Source organism: Ascaphus truei, chromosome 1 (genome assembly GCF_040206685.1).
Source record: "Ascaphus truei isolate aAscTru1 chromosome 1, aAscTru1.hap1, whole genome shotgun sequence".
NCBI classification, from domain to species: domain Eukaryota; kingdom Metazoa; phylum Chordata; class Amphibia; order Anura; family Ascaphidae; genus Ascaphus; species Ascaphus truei.
The window spans coordinates 88797966-88819305 of NC_134483.1; the positions used below are offsets into that span (position 1 = coordinate 88797966).

General features: G+C 42.8%; 1 protein-coding gene across 1 annotated transcript in view; it reads right to left on the reverse strand.

The window, feature by feature from the left end:
- The window catches only part of SV2C (synaptic vesicle glycoprotein 2C), a 298491-nt gene that overhangs the window by 124913 nt on the left and 152238 nt on the right, over window positions 1-21340 (reverse strand). The window lies entirely within an intron of this gene.

Genomic DNA, 21340 nt, shown 5'->3' on the forward strand with positions numbered 1-21340 from the left:
ACACTTCATTTTCACATACACTAAGTAATCCTATTTAAAGAAGATGTGCAAAACAAATAATGAACATGACAACATAACATATAGAAGAGCACATATTATATGGCCACCAACTGATACACTCACCTTCTAGGTGTGTTGAGCTGGCTGACCCAGGTGAAGACACTTGTTCCGTCTCAGGTGACACATGTCCTCCAGGGGCAACTATATTTAACAATAACATTAGTTTTACAATTACATGTGTAAATATTGTACAAACAGTTATTGTATGTTCTGTATTTATGAGTACCTAACAGCATCAGTTCCTTTACCCAAAATGTGTGTGTGAAAGTGAACATAAATAGTTGTAATAACAATGTACATGCCTGTGTACTTAGAAGTTTTGAGTTCCCTAACATACAACATACTATGGTTCTGCAGTAATGCGTGAGGAAAAATACATTAAATTTGTACATAAAAATCATATGTTGTGTAGTGATATCAGTATCATAATGTACATAACTATCATGAGATGACCATTCACAATGGTTATCATGAAGGTGGTCATATTGCAAAAAGTGTTGTTTTTGGTAGAGGATATGTGTGGTACATTAATATAAGATGTGGCACACCTGAATGTGGCTGTGACTCAACAAGACAAGACATGCAGTGTGTGATAATGTGTCGTTGATAGTAGTTCAACTATAGATATGAGTGAACTAATGTGTGACGTACGCTTTGATAAGTAATGAGTTGTTGGGGCATTTAGTAGCTAAAGTGAAGCTTTCAAATGAGTGTGATTAACTTCAGTTGTGCTAGTCAGGTTGTAAGAACGGTATTCCCTTCCCCAAAAAGCCTAATCAGCCACACCTTTCAATTACTTGAAACAGGTGAAAATGGTGTGAACTAAGTTGACCCTAAAATGAGGCTGTAATTAGTGTGTGTGCTGAACCCCACCCCCTCTGTTGAAGTGTATGCTGTGATGAGATATTAATTGCAGCTGCTTTAACACAATGGTAGATGAGCTAAATAGTCGTGTGCAGTTTTTAAGTTATGAAAACAATGACATAACATATGATACGTGTGCCTCATTATGCTGTCTGTATATGACTTAAATCAAAAATGGAGCTTTTCATTAACAACTATAGATGTGTTAGTGCAAGTGATGTTTGTAGGCCGTTGCATGCAATATATTTGATGCATGCTTAAAATAGGCAGTAATGTCATGTTTGTCGGAGTAAAATAAATAAAATACACAATAATATTCTACATATTTATGTTCTGTACCTGTAGCTAGTAATAATTTCTCATTAACATGTGTTACACATGTGTACTACCCTGTTGTTCCCCATCTTCGCCCAGCATCAATTGCTTCCACTGCAGCAATGCATTTTGGGAATTCACATGTAAATGAGCACGCAATGGCACGTGCTATATTAGTTAGTGCTTTTAGTAGGACTACAACATATATGTCTATTTAGATATATATATATATACAGAATCAGACATATACATATATAGATGCAGGTATGCTTATATTGTGAAGACAGTATAAAAAGCAGTGTAAATATGCAAAATAACTGTAAGCAACGACACGCCTAGTACATTAATATTTCTCACCTGGTGGAAATTGTGAGGGATAAATTCCAATATCACGGTCACCAGGTAAGCCTTCCACGACGACGGGAAGTAATTTTGCCCGAAGCAGCTCCTCCAATGGACTTAATATGAGACGTTGTGGTGTGGGCCCACCTCTAGTGCCAGTAGCATGCACGCGTTGGTGTTGTATTTTCTTTTTCAATTTGGACCTAATATCATCAAATCTCTTGTGACAACTCCGCTTGTCCCTCACATGATTCCCACACGCATTGACACCAATGACTATTGTGTCCCACATTTCTTTTCTGCTTGCTGAACTTGTCCGCCCTTGAAAAACATATAAAATATATGAGGTAAATTAATAATAATAGAAGCACCAGTTTCCTACACTGCTAGCTGTTCCAAGAGATAGCAAACATGCTGTTTTAGGTGTAATATGTGAAGCACATGAGCATTCACTACTAAACCTATACATGTAAGCAAGCTTGCATTCATATTGTATGCAGTTATGGCAAATTGACCGCCTGTGTTTAGTTGTCCTTGTAACGCATGATAAAAAGCTGTGTTTCCAGACTAATTAACATAGAAAGATATTGTGAAGCCATATTTGCATATGAACAAAACTCAGATGACCTAGGATCACATGTATTTGAATAATAAATGTAAAGGTACACTTACCTAGTAAATGTCCATATATACTGTCATAGTGCTCCAGAATGCCAGTGACAAGAACTGTATTTTCCTGGTCATTGAAGCGAGGATTACGTGGCTTCTCCACACGTTTCTTCCGAGCAGGTTTAGGGTCAGAGCTTGGCTGGTGCTGACTGGACTCTCCTTCTTCCAATGGAAGAGCCTCCAAAAGCTGCCCACCAGCAAGCACGCCACCACCATCCACCCCATCAGCAACTGCGCCACCAGCAGCACTCCCAGCACCAGCACTCCCACTCCTAGCACCAGCACTCACACTCCTAGCACCAGCACTCACACTCCTAGCACCAGCACTCACACTCCTAGCACCAGCACTCACACTCCTAGCACCAGCACTCCCAGCACCAGCACTCCCACTCCCAGCAACAGCACTCCCACTCCCAGCAACAGCACTCCCACTCCCAGCAACACCACTCCCACTCCCAGCAACAGCACTCCCACTCCCAGCAACACCACTCGCAGCACCAGCACTCCCACTCCCTGCAACACCACTCTCACTCTCAGCAACATCACTCCCCTGAACAGTACGTTCACTCCGACGCGTACTCGCACGAGTAGCACTCCCACTCCCACCAGCATCACTCTTCCCACGCTTTGCGGGCATACTTCCAGCACTCACAAAAAACAGACAAGAAATGTACAGCCAATCACACGAAACACTTCCACATATAAAACAAGACAAAGATGTAAACAAAACAACAATGGACAAAGCTCACCCAATACACAACAAGTCTCTCAGTCAATATGCAAATCTTCAAACAGCCAGCTCTGTGCGTCTCTTTCTCTCTCACTCCCAACAACACAGAGAATGATTAGCAGTACACGTTGCCTTTAAATATGGCGCGCAATCCAAAACATGCTTGTTTCGCCTGATTCAGCAAGATTTGTGATTGGGCAACCTAACAGCACCGCGCCACGCACGCCGATACACCTGTGTGTGATCGGCTAATCATCGTGAGAGTGGGCGGATTTGTTTTCGGGTTGATTTTGAATGTATTCGGCACTTACTGCATACGGAGAGGAAAAATCGCCAATAACATGACTAATCGGTAAGATTGCCGATTTCACATAATCGACGCTTACTGCATGAGGCCCCTAGTATTGTAAGTCCTGGTAACTGCAGGCAGTGCTAGTGTTAATCCCCTCTCACATGGCCAGCATGTGAGCTTCATACCCCTATGTTATATAGTTGCAGTTTCCAGATGCCTGCCTGAAAACCGTTGAAGTCACATCACTCCTGTGCAACATGATTTTAGCAATTTACAGGCTCATGTCTGGGCTTGTAAGCAGCTGGGACCACATGACAGAAGGAGGGCCTAGCTGCAGTTTTGGTTCTGTCCAATCAATGGTGCAGCGTGGCATGGTCCCTCCCCCTGTATAAAAGATGTGGGTGTCCATCAAATTGGGAGTTCTGTGAGTTCTTTTCTGCCCAGCCCTTACCATGGGCTAGGGTGAGTTCCTGCCTTGTCCCTCAGGGGGTTAGGGCATATGTCAAGACTAGCCTGGGGGTCCTAATGCCCCTGGGATGACTTGTCAGTGGAGGAGGTCCTTAGAACTAGGATCTGAGCCTAGCCAATGAATGCAAGGTGCGAGTTGGCATCATCCAGAGTTAAGTTGGGTTCAGGGGGTCTACCTCTTGTATGAGAGAGACTATGGAGATGTGTCTGCTGTTACCCCAATAAATCTGTTGAATTGTTGATGGTACTCCAGAATGTTTACTCTATGCCAGGGGCGTGCAAACATTTTTTGCTGCGCCCACCCTGCCTCCTCTCCTCTGTTATGTACCCTCCCTCCTTACCTCGTGCGGCATCAGGGTCACATGACCCGCAGCGTCATTTGCTGCATGTGACGTCACGTCACATGACCCTGCGGTGTCATTTGATGCCGTGTTGCCATGGACACGAGTCCTGGCGCTGGCAGAGTGAAGGTAAGCTTAGAATTGCAGAGGCCTCACGGGATCCCCGGCATTTAACTAAATTCCTTGGGGAAGAGCGCGGGGTATCTTCAACGCCGTGCCCCCATGGAAAAATCTCGTGCCCCCCACTTTGCGCTCCACTACTCTATGCTATGGAAGTTCCTGTGGTGAGGACTCCCTGCTCATGGCAGAACCCTATAGCATGGAGGCGCTGCACCACCCTCAAAGGATATCTGGACCCTAAACTTCCTACAACATTGCAGAGATTCAGCCTCCTGGGAACCAACAGGTGAACACCACAGCACCAGAACACCATATGACCTACAAATCTCCCTTATGGGGGGATAGGGGTTTTTACATGGATTTTCAAAATATTCTTTGTATTTAAAGGACATCTTTTAAGTAAACTTTTCAGTTACAAAGAGTTTCACCCCAGACCATAACCTTAAGTGAATGAACATACACAGCATTCTGACCTCTAAGGCAGGGCTGAACACCTGGGGGTGGAGGGGCACGAGATTTTCTGGGGGGTGGGGGGGAGCGGCGCTTACAGAGGCCCTGCACTCTTCCCGAAGGCATTTAAATTAAATGCTGGAGGAGAGGCGAAGGCCTCTAAGGTCCCTTACCTTGGCTCAGACGGCTTCTGGTGACGCATCGCCATGGCAATGCTGGGTCACCTGATGCCGCGTTGCTGATGTCGTGACGTCAGAACACCAGAGCCAAGGTAAGGAGGGGGGGTGCGAGCAGGGGGTAAGACCCGGCGGGGGGCGCAGGGCAGAAATATTGCACAGCCCTGCTCTAAGGTAGTGGTCCCAACTCGAGTCCTCAAGATGGAACACCCAACAGGTCAGGTATTAACAATATCCCCGCATCAGCTCAGGTGGTTCAGTAAAAATTACTGAGTCACTGAGTACTGAAGCACAGATAGGTGCTGAAAAAGGATATCCTTAAAATCTGACCTGGCTGGTTCTTGGAGTCTGGATTTGGGAACCACTGATCTAAGGCTTCCATCAATGGTTGCTGATTCAGAGTCCCCAGCACAATTTGTAACCCTGATCATTATCTATTTATTAAAGTCTGTATTACACTAGCTGTATTTATACATTATAGTAATGTTCCTGCCTTATTACATCAACTTCCTAATGGAGACAACCTAGCATATTGATCTACTGTGAAAAATGGAAGCTGGTTGGAAAAAGGTGATATATTGTTTTGTATTATCCTACTAATATCAATTACTATGCAAAGTTTTCCTGGTGGTCTTACTTTCCACCAGCAAAAAGCCTGACGTTAAAATACAAGCTTTATTTGTTTGTTTTTTACGAAGTCGCCTAAATTGTATTTTATTTACTAAGCCTTTCTTTCAAATGATGTGCTGAAGGCAACTTAAAAGCTGTATAAATCCCTATTTGTATGCAATTAAGACTCCCCAAGTGCAGTGACATGTACTCCACAAACTCAAGACAAACAATAATGTATAACCATTGATAAATGAGTTGCTGTGTTTAGTATACAAACAACATTTCAAGCATATTTTCTTATTTTGTGCTAGCGCTTCTCTATCACCTCTATAAATATCTTTTTATGGCTGTTGTATATTTTGATTGAATTGTGAGTGACAACGTCTTAAATATTAATACTGTATGCCACTTACAGGCAAACACATTGCAGTATTATTACTCATTAGCTGTGATACACATGTAACGGGTATTCCCCCCCCCACCCAATCGCAGATAGAGTGCTTGTGAGGGGAACCTATATGTTACCAGGTGTGGTGCGTATACCTGCAGGTTCACAGGAGGCCTGAGCCTCCGCTGATGGGAACCTGGGGTGCTTTTCTGGAACGTTCTCGTCGGTCAGCGCCTCCACCTATGTAGGATTCTATAAGAATGTAGAATGGCCCTAACATAGGAACCCACCCAGAAACCACATACACCAGGGTTATGGCTAAAAGGTTTACTGGACGAGCAACACAACACAATAGTATCATATGTAACCCATATCCCCCCCCCCCCCAGACACAGAGGCCATATTTAGGGTGTAGTGAGGGCTGGCTACATGTGCTTTGGTGGTGCGTACCTGCCGGTAACAGGAGGGCCTGAGCTTCCCGCGGTGATGTTGGGGACACAGGACCAGGCTTCTGGGGTAGTTGCCTCCATTTCCTTAGTGATGCAGCGCCTCCATCCTCTATTACTTCCCAGGGATGTGGGGTAGGAACCTTATAGAAGAATAACCCTGGTCCCAGGGTGAATGCTCCAGAATCACACAGTCTTATGTAAAATCAGCAGTGTCTTTATTGTCTCTTATCTGGCACACAGCAACAGTAGTACACGACAGGTCATATGCCCAAGGCACCCCAAAGGTACACCAGACCTCTCCTCTTCTCCTCTCCTCTAGACTGTACTCCTGCAGGATGGTCTGTGTGGGGGCCTCAATACCCCCATGGGCACCTCAAAGGGTTTCCTCTGGGTGGGGGTAGATTCTCCCCCTCACCCCCTCAGTAGTGTGAGGGGCATTGGTCCACTCTATCTCTGCTCACTCTCCAAACTCATAGGACCATAGCCTCTCTCTTCTGGTCCCAGGACAGAACTTCTCTCCTCCAACTCCCACATAACAAAGCCCACGTCCTCACAGGAACTGGCTACTAAATAGAGTCAGCCCCACCCCTCATGATGTCAGCAGGACCTCCCCTCTGTCTCATGCCTGCAGCAGAGTCAGGGGCCTGCATCTATCACTCAAGGCAGGGCGTGAAGGGGGAAAACCCATGATTACTACTGGCGCCTGCCCTTAACAGGACTTACCACAGTAGGAGAAAGATATATAGCCCGTTCTGTTTACAGGGGGCTACACATATATAACAGTGCAACAATATCAGCATACACAACAATATATGCCACCCTCTGCCACTAGCTGGCAGCTATAACCTTGCCCCTAAGTGGGCTATACCTTCTTAGCCCCTAACTGGGCTTACACCCCCTTCCCAACCCCGTGTCCAGAGAGTGCAAGCCCACCCAAGTGTGTGAACAGGCCTGTCACATGTGAGGAGCAAGTTAAAGTTGGTGCACTTGTGGAAGGTTGTAAATACCTGCCCAGGTGTCCCTGCACTTTGCTCGGCCACAACAATAAAAAAACGAAGTAAATGGTTGCATAATGAATTAACCTATTAGTCCATTTTTTGGCCACCGCCTGAGATACGGTAGTGGCTCATTATTCACCAATACATTAGATTAGCCAGATAAATTCATGGCAACAAGGAAAGGTAATGATTGAATTTATTAGTTTGATCATAAATTAGAAACAAGCGCACTGCTTATGTTATGTACACAGAAACTGCCTCAGCATGTACTGTAGGTGTGAACGCTAAAACTGCCTCTAAGCAAATGGCCCCTTATCAGTTGCAATAAGAGAAAAGCAGATCATGGGGCATGTGTCCTAATAGTAGATACTGTAGTCTCCTTGAATCAGAATAGAATAAAAGAATGTGCAATAAAGGGGGGGGCGGAAGGGTTCCCATTTTTCCAGGTAAGATAATATAGATATTAATACTACGGGGAATATCAAGGCAAATGTGAAGTCATTGTGGGGCAAACAAATCTGCCCCATACAGATGCAGCCAGACTTGGTGTCCTTGTGGCCACAGAGAAAAATGCGTAGACTTGCTACCCGTCCTATTGACCCCGTCCACCTGTCCAGCCCCCTTGATGATGTAGATGCCCAAATATGGGCATATAGCCCCCCTCTCATTATGTAGAGCCCCATCTGGGCATCTACATAATCCAGGGGAGGGAAATACAGCCTGCGTCTCTTACCTTCAGCGAGCGGGGCACACGCATCCAGGCGGCAGGCATAGCTGGCTGCAGACAGGGACTGGATACGGCTGCACAGCTCATCTAAAAGGTGAGTATTGGTTTTCTCTCCCTGCAGGATGACGCAAAAGGACTAATACTGCGGGGTAAAATTCAGAAGCATGAAAGCCCGCAGTGTTAATCCTTTTGGACATCTTACAGTTCTTGGGTCTGCGAAACCTGTGGCCGCACTGCAGCCGCATTGGCACAGTGAAAACCGCGGCACCGAGGACAGTAATTCTGACTACATCTGTATGTATCAAAGAAAAGAAATCACATTGAAATATATATATTTTTAAATATATCTTGTGCATTTTTCTGCCCTAATTTTGCCCGACTTTTGCCTTAATAAATATACTTCTACATATTTCTCAGCCTGCCAAAAAGATGTGGTTTGAGAACGAAACATAGGACCTTGGGGACATACTGTATCTGTATGTGGGTATCGGGGTGATTTACAGTATTGCCTCTTCTAATCAATATTCAAAAATTGACACACCGGCCACCTTCTTACATGATGTTGATTTCCTCACCTTCCTGACTGTTTAGATGAGCGTTTTTACTCACAACTTTTCACCTTTAAAGAATTGTTTGGAGCATGCTAAATACTTTGTATGAATTCCTGATCAGGGAGAAGGCTGCATTTTGAGCCAGAAGAAAAAACGAATGGCGCACAGCCAGGGAACCAGGTGTGGAGTAAAAACGCTGTTCTTTATTGGTGCATGAGAGACAAGTAAACCCCCTTGGGGGACAAAGACAGGAACCTCCTACGCATTTCGGACCTACGGGTCCTTTATCACGGAGTATTGCATTTTGAGCCATACTGTACTTGTACACAGGGCACCTATCTAAAATAACTCATCCAGAGACCTTCTATTTGTTTTGTGTCGTGTCATTAGTGATAGCGCACTGATGTATATTGATGAACTATGGATGATACGCACTCATTTTTTGACTGAGAAAGATTTATTTATTGTGGTTTTGGAAAACTCCCATCAACCATCCCACTTATAGAACTACAACAACAACAACATAAATTACAGTGTTGTTTTTGGAATGGGTAACCCCATGGATAATAGAGAAGGAAAACATTTAATTAAATCTGTAAGCTAAATAAAAAATCAAATCTAAATTTCTTTCCAGTTCCATATCCGACCTACTATCTAATAGTAATTTTAATTAGGGTTGTAAAAAAAAAAAAAAAAAAGTAATTTCCCTGAATTTTTATGACAAATTAGTACTGGCACAAATACACCTGTGGGTCTATTTAACGGAAATGCAAACCCGATTAGTGTGTGCTAATCAATCTCTGCTGGGTACATTTTAGTCATTAAATGATATGCAAAGCATGAATATGATTTCCGGCACATTGTAACTTAAATCTGCACAGAACTGCGAGCAGAGTTTAAAGTGGTATATTTATCAAACTGTTCCAGCTTCAAAACTGGGGCAAAGGAACTACACAAGACTTATCAATATAAAAATTATCAATGAAAGCATTGGGGATTCACTCTTTGATAAATCTGGTGCAGTATTTTTTTCTCTCATGCTTTACAGCCTGGTGTCTTTGATAAAGGATTTCAAAGTGTCCTCTGCCTTTGGATTCTTTCAAGGTATTTCAGAACACACTATATAGATCGTGCATTGTGTGACTGGTCAAAAATATATTGGTAGTAGTGGTACAGTAGATGGAGATGGAGAGTAGTCACTGTTCCAATTAAGTTTACATAACAATTACAATTCTGTACCTAAGCAAAATTCCATAGCTGGTACAATACTGAAATAGTCAAAGAAGGGATGAGCAGTGCAGACAGTCCACAGTCCACAGCGTAAATAAAGAATAATAAACCATAAAAATGATTAGAGATGTAGGCATTGGAAAAGGCTACTGACCTCAGTAGCTTGTCTATGGACCAAAGGTTAATTGAGTAGACCCAATCAGAGACACATTTTTTATTCTTTTAAACTCCTAAGTTTCTCCTCATTGTTCTGCACGGTTACATAGTTGCATAGTAGATGAGGTTGAAAAAAGACATAGGTCCATCATGTTCAACCTATGATAAATTTAGACAACAGATACTTTATCCTATATCTATACATACTTATTGATCCAGAAGAAGGCAAACAAAAACCCCATTAATGGAAAAAATTAATTCCTTCCTGACTCCAAGAATTGGCAATCGGATTAATCCCTGGATCAACATCCTTCCCATGTATACTTATTTGGTATATCCCTGTATACCTTTCCCATCTAAAAAGATGTCCAACCTTTTTTGAACAAATCTATTGAATCTGCCATCACAGTCTCCATGTGTAATGAATTCCACATTTTAACTGCCCTTACTGTAAAGAACCCTTTCCTTTGTTGCTGGTGAAATTTCCTTTCCTCCAACCTTAAAGGATGGCCCAGAGTCCTTAGTACTGGCCGTGGGATGAATAGTTCTTTTGAAAGCTCCTTGTATTGTCCCCGAATATATTTGTATATAGTTATCATATCCCCTCTTAGACGCCTCTTTTCTAATGTAAATAAATCTAATTTAGCTAGCCTCTGCTCATAAATTAGATTGTCCATCCCCTTTATTAATTTGGTGGCTCTTCTTTGCACTCTCTCTAATAATGTATTTTCTTAGGATTGGTGCCCAAAATTATACTCCATATTCAAGGTGTGGTCTTACTAGTGCTTTGTAAAGGGGCACAATTATGTTTACTTCCCTTCCATCCATTGCCCATTTGATGCAAGATAAGATCTTGTTAGCCTTTGCAGCTACTGCATGACATTGGGCACTATTGCTAAGCATGCAATCTACAAGCACTCCTAACTCCTTCTCCATCAAGGATTCCCCCAATATATCTCCATTTAATTTGTAAGTCGCCTTTTTATTCTTGCATCCCAAATGCATAATCTTACATTTATCTGTATTAAACCTCATTTGCCATTTACCTGCCCACGTTTCCAGTCTCTCCAAGTCCTTCTGAAGAGAAATTACATCCTGCTCTGATTCTATTACCTTACACAATTTAGTATCATCAGCAAAGATGGAGACTTTGCTCTCGATCCTAACCTCAAGGTCATTAATAAACAAGTTAAAAAGCAGGGGTCCCAGTACCGATCCCTGAGGTACTCCACACACGACTTTAGCCCAACCTGAAAAAGTTCCATTTATGACAACCCTCTGTTGTCTGTCCTTTAACCAGTTTTCAATCCAGGTGCATACATTATTACTGAGTACAATTTTCTTTATTTTGTACACCAACCTCTTGTGTGAAACCGTATCAAAAGCATTTGCAAAATCTAAGTAGACCACATCAACTGCATTACCCTGGTCTAAACTCCTACTTACCTCCTCAAAGAAACAAATAAGGTTAGTTTGGCAAGATCTATCCTTCATAAATCCATGCTGACTATTACTAATAATTTTGTTTTCCATTAGGTATTCCTGAATATTATCCCGTATTAAACCTTCAAGTAGTTTCCCTACTATTGAAGTCAGGCTTACAGGTCTGTAATTTCCCGGTTGTGATCTAGCTCCCTTTTTAAATATAGGCACCACATCTGCTTTACGCCAATCTTGTGGTACTGAGCCTGTGGAAATGGAGTCCTTGAATATTAAATATAATGGTTTGGCTATTACTGAGCTTAACTCCTTGAGAACTCTTGGATGTATGCCATCGGGGCCAGGTGCCTTATTTACTTAAATTTTTTCAAGTCGCTTATGAACTTCTTCCTCAGTTAACCAATTGTTCATCAATATGGAGATTTCCCTGGTAAACACAGAGGCAAAGAATTTGTTTAATACCTCAGCTTTTTCCTTATCTCCAATAATCTGCCTACCCATCTCACACTGAAAGGGTCCTATATTTTCTTTTCTCATTTTTTTGTTATTAAGGTACTTAAAGAACTTTTTAGGGTTGACCTTACTTTCTATTGCGATCCTTTTTTCATTATCCATTTTTGCTAATTTGATTGCCTTTTTGCAATTTTTGTTACATTCCTTATAATTCTGATACGATGTCTCCGTCCCTTCTGACTTAAAGAATCTAAATGCCTTCCTCTTCTTGTCCATTTCCACCCCTACATGTTTATTTAGCCACATTGGTTTTGACTTATTTCTTTTATACTTATTACCCAAGGGTATACACTGATAAGTGTGCTTTTCTAACAATGTTTTAAAGACTGCCCATTTATCTTCTACATTTTTCCCTGCAAAAACATCATCCCATTGTATTACTACTAGATTAGACCTCAGTTTATTAAAATCTGCCTTTGTAAAGTTTAAGGTCTTTGTTGAACCCAAGAAATCTATTTTTTGATAATTTATTTCAAATGAGACCATGCTATGATCACTGTTACCCAAATGTTCCAGGACTTGAATATTTGTTAATACTTCTACATTGTTTGATATGACCAAATCCAGTATTGCCCCTCTCCTGGTTGGTTCCTCAATAATTTGGGTCATATAATTGTCTTTAAGCACCCCTGTGATTCTGGAAGCAGTGGCAAACCAGAGCCAATTTAACCAACCAATGCAAGACGTGTTATTGATCAAAAACAAGAATTGAACTTTCTTGAAAAGACCACAACAAAAAAGGTACGTAAAAGATAGAGAAGAAAGAAGATATAATAAAACTTCCACAGGTTAATAAAACCTGTCTCTCAAACCTCTATTATTATGATCCTGGGAATGAACTTGCAGATTATCAAGGGCTTCATGAATTCTGTAGCAGTAATCAAATTTTTTTTGTTTTTTTGTGAAAAACACACAAGCTTAACATACTGAGCCCAATGCTTCCTATCTTGAAAAAAAATAAAAAATAATTATTTTATATATATATATATATATATATATATAGCAACATCAGTAATAGGAATGTGCTTTGACATCAAGTGGCAGATTTTACATGGATTGCTGTACCAGTTTTGCAGCCGAAAGATTTTGATAAATACAACAGCTTGCGTCTTTCAATTGAGTCTTGGTTTAGCTACTACAGAGTCAGAGTTCCTAACCTCAGGCTTACCTGAAAACAGTTATAGACAGTTTAATCTGTTTATAAGTGGCATAGAGTTACATAGTTACACAGTAGATGAGGTTGAAAAAAAGACATATTTCCATCGAGTTCAACCTGAGTTTTTTTAATTTAGAGAGATACTTATCCTATATTTTTATTTACAGAATATCTGGAGTTTCATTGTACGCTAAACTCAACCATCTCTACTCCTTGACTCTGCGGAAAACATTGTTTGCTGTGAATTATCTACACCATGTTTCTAATTGGTGTGCAAAATGCAACCATTTCTATGGTGTTAATTAGATGGGTGTATAGCTTCCTGTGGAATAAAATGAGGTCTGGTCTACATATTTCCAATGCGAGGGGTTGCAATGTCCTGGGTGCAAGTGACCTGTTTATACAGTCAGGATTCAACCATTTCTCTAATTTTTTGTTTTGAGATCTAGCCGAGATCCTCGCTAGATTTGCCGCAACAGACTAATGGCCCATTGGATTAACACAGCAGTAGTCCCTGCTGTGTTAATCCTACCGGGGTCTACGTGTCTGTAAGAGAAGCGCAGTAAGAGGGCTGAATCAGTCACTCTAACTATGCACCTCTCACAGGCGATCACAGGGATTAAATTTAATTTTAGCATTACAGTATTGTAGCTGGGGGTCTCCGGAGCTGAACCGCATTGATTTCATTCTGCAGCGGGATACCGGCACCCCATAACAGGGCCTGTAACTCAGGACGTAGGGGGTGCCGAGGCTGAAACCAACTTTGTTCAGCTCAGACCACCTGCTCCCGCACACTAGTATCAAACACCCCCCACCCAAAAACAAAAATCATTACCGTAGCGGGTAGCCGCTAAGGTAATCAAGCCGCTTACATTTTATTTTTATTAATAGTGTGCGTGAGCAGGGGGTCTCCTGAGCTTAACTGCATTGATTTCAGCGTCGGGGACCCCCTGCTTCCAGAAATACAGGCCCCGGTATGGGGTGCTGGTAACCCCACCATGTTCAAAGCCTCCGGTCACGTGACCCACAGGATTTTAACATTGCGGGGATAAAGGCACTCCATACCGGGGTCTGTATGTCGGGAAGCAGGGTGTCCCTGAGGCTGAAATCAACTTGGTTCAGCTTAGGAGACCCCCTGCTCACGCACACTATGAATAAAAAGAAAATGTAGGCAGCTTCATTACCTTAGCGGCTAACTGCTAAGGCAAGGAAGGGGTTAAGGCAGACTAACAATTTTATTGTGGGCAGAGGGGTTGAGTGAAAGGGGTAATAGCCCAGGGTGGGTGGTTAGGCCTACCGGGAAGGTTGCGGGAGGGGTTAACCCATTCATTACCTTAGCGGTAGTAACCACTATGGTAATGAAAGGGTTAACCTCTCCCACTAACCACCCACTCTGTGGGAACTACCCCCTTCACTCGATCCCTCTACCCACAATAAACATTAAAATACCTACTACCTACTGTACCGATACACAACCCACCCCCTGTACCCCCAACAACCCCCCAACACGTATACAGTAGTACAGTAATGGGCCAATGACTATTATCCAGATATGGATAATAGTGCATTTGCCCATTTAAAATAAAACATCAGCCAGCATCAAGAAAGTAAAACTTGCACTTACACCTGCCAGAATGAAGGCTGTCCTCATCCTCATCACCGTCCTTGTCCTCCATTATCAGCAACAGCAACAGTACAAGTACAATAAAAAAAATACAATCTAATGTCCCCTAAACCCTTAATCACCTTAGCGGTTAGTAATCACTATAGTAATTAAGGGGTTAAACCACCCTCCCACACTACCCACCCAGGAAGCCTAACCACCCACCCCGAGCACACTACCCCCACCTCCATTGATTGGCACAGTGTTAAAACATGCCCATATTAATATGGGCATGCTTTGCCACTATAGCAATAAATGGGTAACCTAAAAAAAAACACTCTGGGGCGTGAGGATCCCACGGATTCACTGACTGACTGATATAATGGCTGGCTTCCCTCTACTTGCTCGAGGGCTCCAGATGTCCCGGATGTCTGCTTCCTTCTCTCGCGAGAAGCGATGGTAACTGCAGATACAGGCCGGTAATGACGTGGTGTCTTGGGAGGTGCAAATGGCCATTTGGAAAGAGTGCATGTAGATGCTACTCTATTTGCGCATGCGTGGGAGTAGGGAAAACTCCACCATATGCTTTTCGCGGATCCTTCCGCTTCTTCAGGGGCCTGTAACTCGGGAAGTAGGAGGTGCCCGGTCCTGAAATCAATGTGGTTCAGCTCCGGAGACCCCCAGCTACAATACAGTAATGCTAAAATTAAATAACCCCCCGCGATCGCCTGTTAGAGGTGCGCAGGTAGAGTGACTTATTCAGTCTCTCTTACTGCGCGTCTCTTACAGACAGGTAGACCCGGTAGGATTCACACAGCAGGGACCCCTGCTGTATTAATCCGATGGGCTATTATAGTCTGCTTCGGTCCACCTCTCGAGATATTGTGCAGTTTTCATCTCAAGATGTGGTCGAATCCTGGCTGCTGCATCTGTAAGTAGCATTGTGTTAATCTGAAGTTGGACAAGAGGAAATCTATCAAAGACTCAAGAAGATAAGAAGATAGCATGTGAGCCGAGAACAACTCTTCTGTCAACATTCAAGAGCTCCTTTATATATACTGTATATATGTAACATCCGTAACTCCACTTCCCCCCCCCCCCCCAAAGGAGATTTACTGGTCTGATGGTGTTAGTGGTGCTGTGGTGGTGTGGTGCTGTGGTGCTTACCTGTTGGTTCACAGGAGGACTGAGTCTCCGAGATGGTGTGAGGAGTAGGACAACAGGACAGGTTTTCTGGATGGAGCAGCGTCTTCATCCTGCAGGGCTCTGCCAGAGGCAGGGATTCTTCCTCACAGGAACAGTTCAGAACAAAGATAGTTCCAGGCCAGGAACAGTGTAACCTCTTTATTGGTGGACCAGCTCATACAATCAGCCTTCTCTTGCAACAGAGGAGCATTCTCATAGTTCTTAAAATGTAATACCCCTCGCAGCTTGCTTATCTTTCCATGGTCAGAGCTCTGCTCGCAGGACTGTTTCCCTGGACCAGGCCCACAGGAGCTTGAGGCCCCTGGGCTAGTCTTAACCTCCTTAACCCCTGATGGGGCCAGGTAGAACCATGCCTACTCCCTAAGGAGCAGGCTATACTGGGAGAGCCCTCTTAAATTTGCAAGGGAGTCATCTTTTATACCGGGGGAGGGTCCCACTCCTAAGCTCCGGTAACTGGGCAGCACTACTCCAGTGAGCCTTCCCCCCTGGCACATGCTGCAACGGTTTCCAGACTAGCACCTGGAAACCGCAACAAAATAACACTCCAGTGGGGAGACTCACATGCTGGCCCATGTGAGAGGAGTTTAACCCTAACACTGTCTGCTCCTTACCAGGACATACAATGTTAGGGCCAGGAATATATAGCCAGGGGCACTGGGCTACATAAATATATACTGTGAGGGAGTGAAGGGTTAACTCCCTCAATCAAGAAGGAAGTCAAGCTGCCCAGATGATGTGGTGGTAATTGCCATGTAAACAAAAGAAATCACATAGTGCAAAAAATAGTATTAAGTGAAAGAAAGTCTTTAAAATTCCTACTCACAGTGGAGCAGATAAATAAAGCAATATCCCAAACTGTGGAAAAGATGTCTCTATCTTGTGTATGATGTTAGGTGTACAGTATTTCAAAGAGAGAAAAACAGACCATAAGGTACAGTAGATGCAACATAAAAATACAATTGATAAGTATCTCTCACAAATGGAGGCGTACACTTAGGCGCTAAACAGATAGCAAAGGAGGAAAGACAGTGTCCAAGTGTGGCGAGTCACGATCTCACCACTTCCTCGTTCGTCGGTGCCTCAGCTCGCATCATGACCGCCCGCGTCACTTCTGGTTCTGATTTCTCAGCTGTCAGGACATTGGAGGATGGCCCGCTCTCTAGTCTCCTGCCATGGGGAGGAGGAGGATAAGCCTCTGCTCTGAGTTATGAGTTTTCACTCAGAGGATTCAGGGAGTTATAAATTGTATTTTTATGTGTTCCATCTGCACGATCGTATGTTTTTCTCTGTTTGAGATACACTGTACTGTCACAGGACACCAGGTTATATACACCTTTTTTACCAAGATCATTCATTGAGCAAAACAAGATAGAGAAATAAATTGTAATTTATTCGGCATAAATTCGCTTACACACAGTGAAACCCCAAATGCAGACGAAAAGACACACTTAATGGGAGTCTGGGGTCAAAAACTAGACTTTCCTAGGTGCAGGGAACTCTATGGGACTTAGCCCGGAATCTCCTAGAACTCAAATCGGCATAAAATGTCATACGCCGCCACTACGTTCTCTTCTTAGAACATGGTCCCTCCTGACCGCACGTCAGCCCAAATCTTCTGGAACTTAAATCGGCATAAAATCCCATCTGCGACCGCTACGTTCGAAACTGAGAACTTGGGCACAAAATGCTGGACTTAGTCTCTGGCGGGCAGACTTTCCAGGCTTAAAATCGAAGCCGGTTGCTTTGCTATTACAAACAAAGCATCTTTGAAAAGCCCGCCTGTGCTCTTTCTGCTCTGAATCAAGGGGAACACACAATCTGATTGGCTCACGGCTTCTTATAATATTCCCTGCTTCATTCATAAAATAGAAGCAGACCGGACAGTCAATCAGCACGTGGGAACTTTCTCAAGCAGCCAATCAGGGCCAAGCCGGGTAGAAAAGCCAGGTTAGCGGGAAATTTGAAATAGCCAAGGGACATGCGCAAGCCTGCCACATTTCCCCCCAGCTATCCCAATGCCACCTGTTGGGCAGTCACTTCTGGGTCTGACAGACCAAGTGGCATCCCGGAAGACTGCCATTGATCTCCGGACTCAGTACTCCGCCTTTCACTGCTAGCCAAATGCTGTTCACACCTCTGGGCATCCTCTGGCTGCTTTGAACTCCGATGTCAAGCAGACATACCGGCGCCAATGGGTTTGCACGGGCTGCCTGTTTGGACATGGGTTCCGAATGTTTAAACATATTAAAACTATATTTTAATACACTCTGAGTTTCTGGGTACAGGGAACAGAAAAGGGAAACATTTACTCTTTATCTCTGTCTACATTATGTCCCCCCCATGCTTTCCCTTTGTTGTTTCCCTCAGGTTGGACTCAACCTTATGTACGGTTGGGTACCCACAAACCATAAGTTTTTGGGTCACCTTGGCACTTGTTGGGGTACCCCACTTAACCAAGGTATACCCTCAGCTACAGGAATGCATTTTTATCCCTGTGCCATTCTCCTTTCTGAGTTGTGCTGATGCAGGACGTCCTAGTGGTGAGTCGCACTTACGTTTTCAAGGGGAGATATTGACGGGACAATGTGCCTACATGTATCCAAGAATCAGGCATGATTCCCGGGTACATTTATTGGGGAACAAGTAACTCTGGACCCCAACCGCCTAGGCACATTCTGACAACAGTTCCTCCGTAAAACCCCCCTTGAAACTCATACACTAGCCATTCCTGCTTGATTGCATGCCCGGAAAGGGAAAAACACAAAAATAGTTTTATTACAGACAGTATTATGCAGTAATACAATATTACTTGGACCAAGAGCTAACTCTCTTGGACCCTTATACACAGAGCAGAGGAAACAATACGGGCTTGACCTTTATTATATAGCCTGGTTGTCCCCTCCCATCACATGGACCACCTAACATCATACCCAAGATAGAAAAATCATTGCCATGGTTTGGGATACTGCCTTATCTGCTCCATTGTGAGTAGGAATTTTAAAGGCTGTCTTTCACTTAATACTATTTTTTGCACAACATTATTGCACTATGTGATTTTTGTTCTTTTACATGGCTATTACCACCGCTCCCCTTACACTTTGGAGAGTATCGTTTGGCAAGACCCCTGGAACAGTCTTTTTTAAGGGTTGAGTGGAGGTTCTCGCCTGTTATGTTTATTTATGCACTTCTTGCACTATTATAGTATTGTAGATTTATGTCACATCTGCACTTATTTATTTATACACCAAAACAGCACCTGTGTGTCACGCTGCATTAAACGTTTCACTTGGAGGCTATAAGATAGTGTCTGAGCGCCATCAAGTGTTTGGTTGTATTGCCCAGATGATGTGCCTGGCACAGGAGATGGACTCACCTCAGCAGCCTAAAGTAAGGACAATTTAGTCAGATTGTGTTACACGGCCTGTAAATCAACTATCCTGAGTGTTGTTTAACCGGCAAATGGGGTAGCTGTCCGGGAGAGTTAGTGGCAAGATGTATACTGTGTAGTTAGTGCTTAGAGAGGAGCTAGGCATTTTGTTTTATTGTTTTGTTTTATGCCTTTAAGAATAAACCTGCTAACAGATCCTTATGCTTCCTGCCTTCAATGTGAGAGCAAAGATCATGCAACGTGGCTGTGTTGTCACTAAATAAATAAATATTTATATATATATATTACTGTTTTCACCCCTCACCTCCTGCTCTTTATCCTCATCTTAATGTTAATTTCACTGCCCAGCCCTCACCCACCTGTCAACACTAACTTAGCACTACTATCACTAGCATGCCCCCAACTACTATTCTTTGTTTGCTCTTACCTCACTTCTATCAAAACGGCAAGTTTCTTTTTACCATCCTCAATATTTCTCTAACTCCATTTATATATCTTCATGTCAACTTCCTTCTCCACTTCTCAGTTCATTTGAACTCATTTCCTATCTGCACCTTCCTATCCTACCTACAAATTCTCCTCACACATTCTCTTTCTTTCCATGCTTATCCTCCATGCTTCTGAGAATATCTTTCCCAATACTGGTCCCTGTCTAATTTTGACATGCTCTCAATCCTCAGATCCCACGTGAAACTTGGCCTCCTTGTGCGCTAGACCCCTCTAACCTCATACCCATCCATTGTCTACCTCCCTCCCCTCTCACATGCTCTTGTGCCTTTTAAATGCCTGCTCCCTTTCTAACAAGTTCCTGTCTGCACATGAACTCTATCTCTCACAATTAGATTGAAGCTTTTTGGGGCTCTGACTCCTTTTCCCAATGTCTACTTTTATGTATGAATTGCTTATTCCTATTATGTTATGTGTGTTACTGCTGTAAAGCGCTATGTACATTGATGGTGCTATATAAATAAAGATATACATACATAATCTCTGCTATAACTGGCCCTCAGTCTTACTGGAATCTGCCCTGTCTTATGATAGCTCTTCTTTTGCCCACACTCCTCACCCTGATGGCAGGGGTGGAGGCGTGGGGCTTCCCCTCTCCATCTGCTGACACCGGACCTTTCCTATGTCTCCCTCTCTATCTTTTCCTTCATTTGAGGCTCACACTGTCCAGCATTTCTCTCCTATCCCTCTTCAGGTGGCTGTCATATCACCCACCTACAGTACTTCTACTTATTCCCCTTCTATCTTTTGCTCTGCCTTTGAATCCTAGCTCTTTCTTTCTCTCTTCCGACCCCCTTCTCTTCTCATTGGGGACACCTGCCATATTTATGACCCTTTTCTTCCTTTGGCTTTCTGCTTTCTCTCTCTAACCTCTTCTTTTGGCATTCACCAATAGACTGCAGCCAGCACCCACATGCATTGCCACTTTCTGGACCTAGTTTTCATTAAACAAAAAATGTTTTCTGTGATTTCTCTGAAGATAGGATGATTTCAAACCTAAATATTATTTATGCTATATTCTCTATATTCATATATATTAAGCATGTACAGTAACTGGTTAGAATAAGGGATTTGGTATTGGGTTGAAAAGGATATTGGAGAATTATAAGTTAGACTGCAATGATAAAAAGTTAAATAAGTTAAATACAGCGCGTGAATAAATGTTTACCTTTCTTCCAATAGTTTGAATTCAAAGGGTAGTTAAATAGAAGGTTAGTTAGTAAAAGACAATACAATGGAGTTAGGTCTTAACATAGGATTAACTGTGGTTATTTTGTGACAGAACAAACAGTTTGTTCTATGTCACAGTAAATATTGCTAAGTGAAGAAAGAGTCTTTTAGGATTGATAAATAAGAGTATTTTGAGCTGAGCATGAGAAAAAATAAATGATTGACTAAGACAGAGAGAAACATATATTTTTGAAAAGTATAAATGTTGTATTTGAATTTATGAAATTCAGAATCACTTTACCACCAAGCTAAGAATCCTTTACCACCAAGCAAAGAACAAGCTAAGATTCTCCATTCCATAACTATATGCCTGAATTATGAAACCTGATGATTTCTGAAATTATGCTGAGAAAGATGTA